Source organism: Macrobrachium nipponense, chromosome 4 (assembly GCF_015104395.2).
Source record: "Macrobrachium nipponense isolate FS-2020 chromosome 4, ASM1510439v2, whole genome shotgun sequence".
NCBI lineage: Eukaryota > Metazoa > Arthropoda > Malacostraca > Decapoda > Palaemonidae > Macrobrachium > Macrobrachium nipponense.
The window spans coordinates 32066408-32073907 of NC_061100.1; positions in this window are offsets into that span (position 1 = coordinate 32066408).

Genomic DNA, 7500 nt, shown 5'->3' on the forward strand with positions numbered 1-7500 from the left:
TATATATATATATATATATATATATATATATATATAATATAATTATATATATATTATATTATGTAATATATTGTAATATACATACCATTATATATATATATATATATAATAATATATAATATATATATAATAATATATATATATATATATATAATAAGTAATATATTATATATATCATACAATATTATATATCTATATAATATATATATATATATATATATATATATATATATACTATATTATATATATATATAATATATATGTAATTATTATGTATATATACATACATATATATATAATATTAATTATATAATTATATATATATATATTCATATTATATATTATTATATATATTATATATCATATATATATATAATATATTAAATATTATATATATATTAATATTTATATATATATATATTATATATATATATGTTATACATAATTATATATATATTACATATATTATTATATTATATATATATATATTAATATATATAATTATATATACACAATATAATTACAATATATATATATATGTATATATATCTAATATATATATATATATATATATATATAATATATATATATATATATGTAATATATTATATATATACATGTTTTTTTTTTTTTTTAAATTAATATTTTATATATATATAATATATTATATATAATATATATATATATATATATATATATATATATATATATATATATATATATATATATATATATATATAGATATATATATATATATATATTATATATATAATATATATATATATATATATATATATATATATATATATATATATATATACATATATATATATTATTTAATATATTATATATATATATATATATATAATATATATATATATATTTATTTCCTGCCATTTACTACTTACACATCCAGTCATTACATTTTTCCCACACAAACTAGACTTAATACAAAAACTTTCCTTTTTTTTCTTCGGTTGTTTATTTTATTTTGGGGGTGGGGGTGGGGGGGTTAGTTGGGGAAGGGTGGCTAATTCCCGGAATTACCACTTGTATCTGACCTTCAGTCACTCTCAAACTCTTGGCCTAACTAACACAAGCTTTCAGTTCTTTCAGATTATAAAACTGTTTCGTATGTCTCTGCTACATTGTCTGTTCGTCTATTGTATATTTATAAACAGAGCAACTCATTAAACATCTCATAAGTAGCTTATAATCATTAAGAAAGTTCTGAACTGCATCAAATTGTTTTTAACAACAACGGAGAGTCTTAAGAGCGATTGTTTCCTTGGATGATTATATGTCATCCAGACAAGACTCGTTAATTACTGCATTGTAAAACGACGTGGTAGGAGGGATACAAAGATGAAATACCAACTGTAATGAGAAAGTGATGCTGTAAGATTTGCCTGGTCACTTTTCCTGGTCTAGAAGCTTAGGAGCATTGCAACTATCTGATTTTCTCTTTTGTTTATTCCCAAATTGACCTCCTTACTTATTGAGAGAGACATAACGAAAGAGAACAGTTATCAGAAAATGAATAGAATAGAGAAAATAATCTTAGAGTGCACCTTTTCCAAATTCATCTTAAAATAAAATCAGTAAATATTTGGACTTAATTCTTGAAATTATTCCATAAACACTTACACTTATCCCAAAACAAACACTTGGCACTTTAAATCAAGATTGCTCCTTAATAAACAGCCTCCGCGACTGAAGTCACCAACTTCGTTTAACTTCTCTCAAACTCATCAACCATCGCTATGCGAAACTTCACCAGACCCAATTTCGTCTTTTGCAAATCCTATTATCACAATTTGAAATTGACTATTTGGTCTTATTACTCACTTTATTAGAATATTATTTTGGTCTCATAAAAATGCAAATCCTACAGAGAGAGAAAGAGAGAATGGAAGGAGAGAGAGTGTGAGAGAGAGAGAGAGAGAGAGAGAGAGAGAGAGAGAGAGAGAGAGAGAGAGAGAGAATGCATTGTTGTTCAATCTGGTATTGCATTCCATATCCATATTTAATTTTCGCTCTGTGTCACGCTTCCAGTCATATGTTTTCTTCAAGCAGATATAATATTGAAACAGGTGACACTGCTACATCCAAGTCTCCATGTTTTAGAGAGAGAGAGAGAGAGAGAGAGAGAGAGAGAGAGAGAGAGAGAGAGAGAGAGAGAATCTTTTCTTTCCTATTCTCAAAAGAAACGTTCTCATATCAAAGCCCATTCATCAACATTCTCTTATGCTCTTTTACTTCGTATCAGCTGGTGCTTTCTATCTCCTTTTATTGTGTTTTTCCATTCCTCCGTCCTGAACGACTTCCTACCTAACCCCCCCCTTCCTTCCCCCAACTCCATCAGACCCAAAACCCCCGCCCCCTATTCTAGCTCCCAACGGCCTCCAACAACCGCCCACCCGCAAGCATTAGTTTCTTCCCCAGAAGCTAAATGCATTTTTGAAAGCCACGTAACAGCTGGGACGTCTTGTCGTTTATCTTTTTCTAGCAGGTTTTTTTTTTTTTTTTTTTTTTTTGAAAAACATACAATTTTGAGTTTTCGTTTATCTTCGAATTTTACTTTTTTTTTTTTAAGTAACGTCTAAAAATAGATCTGTAGATGATCAGTCATGCAGACATTTTTAAAACCTTTTTAAGTAACTTAAAATGTTGAAAACATTCAATTTTGAGTTTTCGTTTTGCGATGAATTTCTTTTTATTATTTTTTAAGTAACATCTAAGAAAACAGATCAGGAAATGGTCAGTCACGCAGACATTTTTAACACATTTTTTAAGTAATTTGAAATATCAAAAACATGCAATTTTTAGTTTTCGTTTTCTATGAATTTTGTTTATTTTCTAAAGAACTCTAAGAAAATAGATAAGTAAATGGTCAGTCGAGCGGACGAATTCCTTAGATTTAGTTTTCTTTAATTAAGAAATTTCAAAAACCAGGTATTAAAGCACTGACATCCTGCTTTCCCATAGACATTACTCATTAATATTGCATCTTGAAAGAAATCATACGCGAATATAATACTGAAAACTATTAATTTCTTATTTCTTAATCAGAAACTCCTCATGGGAGTTCAGAGTTGATCATTTCACGAACACAAGTGAAATATGAGTGATATAATTCATCTTTATTCCCATCCCTAAATACGAGGCTAAACCGACATCTATTGAAAAACAACAAATGGTTGAGTTTCATGCATTCGCATATTTCAAGGAATGCAGAGTAAATTGAATTGATAGGCACCAAACAACGTATGCCATAGACCTGTATTACAAAGAAAACAAGGCGTGATCAACGGTCAAATATAGCCATGCTTCATCAACTAAAATTAAAATGAATATGCTATATTTTATTAGAAGTAATTTTCCTGTACTGTTTAACATGCACATTATTTATTTTTTTCATTTTCATTCTAACAGATAAACCATAAATATCCTATCCTAAAATTCCTGTATCTAAACCAACACGAAAAACGTTTATCAAAACGTTTTTAGGCTCTTAATAGACCTTTCCTAACCCCCACCCCAACGAGAACATCAACAACAAAGTAGTATGTAGGCTTACTCCCCGAGTAAGCGAAAAACAGAAATTTGGAATGCATTTCCAGAGTATGAATTAAATAGTTACAAAGAAAAAACAGAAATCTGGTATAGATTTCCAGAGTACAAATTAAATAGTTACAAAATAAAAAGAGAAATCTCGAATGCATTTCCAGATCATAAATTATTGAAAGTAGAAAAACTAGAGCACAAACTAGAGAGAAACAACGGTCGACAAAAACCACGAAAAATAACTCGGCTTCGTTTTCATTGGAATCATTTTATGGTCGATGGTACGATCCTCAAGGAAAGCCTTCGAAATCCCTCCCACTCGTTCTCGCAAATGCGAGGAAGATTGTAAGAGGGAAAACATACTAATGGAGACGTCTTTCTATTTCTTTAGTGGGGCGGAAAAACATGCGTCTGAAAAAAAGGTACATTTTGTGATAGTAGTCACGTGAAAATTAATGATGCTAAATTTGTAGGATTGCTTGGTATCAATGCTTGATCTCACTGATTAGCTTCCGATAGGATTGTTTGTAGAAGGAGGGATTCTCCTGTTAGGATTGTGGCTGAATAGCATGGCTTTAGAATAGAATGAGACTCCTTTTTTTAAACAGCCTCCAGATGTCAGATCATACCAGAACTTTATGGTACTATAAGGGTCTTAGGAGAACGTACAGTGATTTATGAAATTTAGGCTGTCGAGCCCAGCACTGAGGCATATTCGTCCATTCAGTTCTTAAGACAGTGGAAAGAACGAGCTTGGGTGGTTGTATAGTAAGATACCTCCAGAGATCCAGAAAATAAAAAAGAAGTACAAAGATCAAAAGGTGTCAAACTAGGAGAAAGCCCAACCGTCACACTGTGCAGCTTGGGGCCGAAGGAACGGTGCAAACACCCTGAAGTATTACCTACAATGGTCCGCCAACCTAAGTGCGAAAGAACAGAGTTGGTTGAGTAGTTTCGTTCTTAGTCTCGACTGACATAAACTTATCTCCCTCAAGGACAACTTGAGTAGAGAATTCTCTTATATGAAAGCAGTACTTCATAAAGTACGTGTAGTCATCCATATTTCTGAAAGAGGTAGTACCTACTGAAGTAGAATATCCTGGACCTAAAGAATACATCAGGATACATCCTTCTTATGTTAAACCACAGTGGGTATAACCCTTGCTGCTGCTATTTGTGAAAACTGGGTTAGTTAAGACGTTGCATTTATCCTCCTCATATCGTGTAGTCACCATATAATTTATTTAAAGCCTAGGGCTGTTTTTATAACCTCCGACCCAAGGCCTTCCACACAGATATTTCCAGTCTGAAGTAATATACTTAAGTTTAGGACTTTTTACCTATAACTTGTATCAGGTACATTTAGTTATTACTGGCACAAAACTCTATTGGACAGATTATCTAGCTCAGGTGCACCAGGACGCACCTAGAGGTAATATATATATATATATATATATATATATATATATATATATATATATATATATATATATGTGTGTGTGTGTGTGTGTGTGTGTGTGTGTGTGTGTGTGTGTGTGTGTATACATATGATAACACTGCAATATACTCTGCAATTAATTAAGTAGAACCATATATCAAAATGATTTTCATGATCTCTTTTTGGCCCAATTAGTAAGGAAACATTCTGGATTTAAAATTAAGCAGTGTACATACAAACAGATATTTTAATGCTACCGCCTTCGTGATAAAATCAATTCCATTCAAGTCAGCAATTATTTGAATTAGAGACAATATTCATCCACAGATAACCCTAATGAGGATGAAGAGAAAAAAGACAAGTCATCAATATTAATTTACCTTACCTACATATATATTGGGACAATGTGATATACATTACATTGAAGATGGAGGATTCCCCCATCGGACGAAAGGGAATAATGAATGAAGACGATAATTACATGTCTTCATATGACATCGCTTGGGAATTGTGAACGAATGGGAAACGTATGATGAGAGTATTAGAAATCTCTCTCTCTCTCTCTCTCTCTCTCTCTCTCTCTCTCTCTCTCTCTCTCTCTCATTAAGCTATAAAAGACATGTTTGTGTTTCTCTCTGATTATATCTCTTGTAAACAATGAGAAATGTTTTGTTTAGGAATAGGATAGGAAATTCAACCTACTCAAACAGTTCATAATTGAAGTGTGTCTCATATATTGTTCTCATTAAATATTCAAATGCCAGAAAAATTTATGGTTTATATTCTCTTGTTATTAACATCAAAGACTACAGCTATTGGAAGTAGTATCCTTGGGTTATGTAGATGTAGTGTATCTAAAGATAAGGTTTTTAATCTGCTCTATTATTATTATTATTATTATTATTATTTATTATTATTATTATTATTATTATTATTTTATTATTATTATTATTATTATTATTATTATTATTATTATTATTTTATTATTATTATTCTGAAGATGAACCCTATTCATATGGAACAAGCCCTACCAAAGGGGCTATTGACGTGAAATTCAAGCATCTAAAGAGTATGGTGTTCGTTAGGAAGAAGTAAGAGGAAGTAAAGGGAAACAGAAAAAGTTTTCTCTTATTAGAAAAGAAAAAATAAATTAATAATAAGTATAATGAAAATATACCAAAAGACGAGGAGCAGAATATCATAGCAGCAATGCATTGCATCTTCGCTTAAACATTTCAAGTTTCAATTTGCACGACTTCCTCAGGGAGGCTGTTCCACGGTCCAAAGGTGTGAGGAATAAAGGACCTCTGGGACTGAGAAGTTCGACAACGAGAAACATTAAAGATGCAGTAGGAATTGATTGTTGTAGTTATAGTCATTATTTTTTTTAGACCTACTAGGTATATCATGACCCTTCAAATAACATTCTGAATTCAGCTGTTTTATAGACAAATAATTTGCATGAGATATCGAGACAATGTAATCAAATTTACCTCTTTCCAGAGAAAGGTAAAATTTGCCTCCAACAGACGAATTGATTCAGTGCAGTCTGTATGAAAAAGCTTATATTTTCACAGAGGTTTCCTCAACTAAAGCCACTTTACTAGACTCAAATTAGTTTTAGTGTAACTCTGAAGTTATCCCTGCCAGGAAAAGAAGAAATACTTTATGTGTCGGTTTTATTGCTCTTACAGATTGTTAAAACGAAATACATTTATTACTTAAAAACCTACCTAAAGCAAACAAGTTCTATTTCAATTTTAGCAGAGCAGATTGAAACCTTGATCTTTAGATACACTACATCTACAGTTCGCCTCAAATACTACTTACCAATAGCTCTAATCATGGATATTAATAATTGCAGTTCATAAACCATTAATATTTCTATTATTCGTACATTCAATAAAAGCAAAAAATTATACACACTACTCAGTTTAACTGACTAGGTAAGTAAGATTTGCTATCAAATTCACAATTTGAAAATCCCTTGTTGTTTACCAGAGATTTAACCAGAGGAAAACCAAAGCATATTTCATTTATAATTATATACAATCTTTCATATAATGTATATTTACCCTAAACAAACACTCGATGGTAAAGCTATTCAGAGAGAGAGAGAGAGAGAGAGAGAGAGAGAGAGAGAGAGAGAGAGAGAGAGAGAGTTCCCATAGTAACGATTTGGTTATTTTTAAAACATTTTACATATATTTGACATTAATTCATCGTTAACCTAAGCTTTCTTTTGCAAGGAAATAATCTGAAACTCTTACTAAAACAAACACACACACAACTTTTACAAGTGCCAAAAGAATGAAAACAATGACAACAGGATGTCGATGTAACTAACTTTTTAAATATATATATTATTATCCTGGGAAGTTTTAATCATTCATTTTAATTCACCAAACAAAACAATGTCACTGAAGATTTAAAATTGCAAGTTACATCAGTAAACTTCAATATCTACAAGATTTAATTTCCTTTTAAAATCTTTG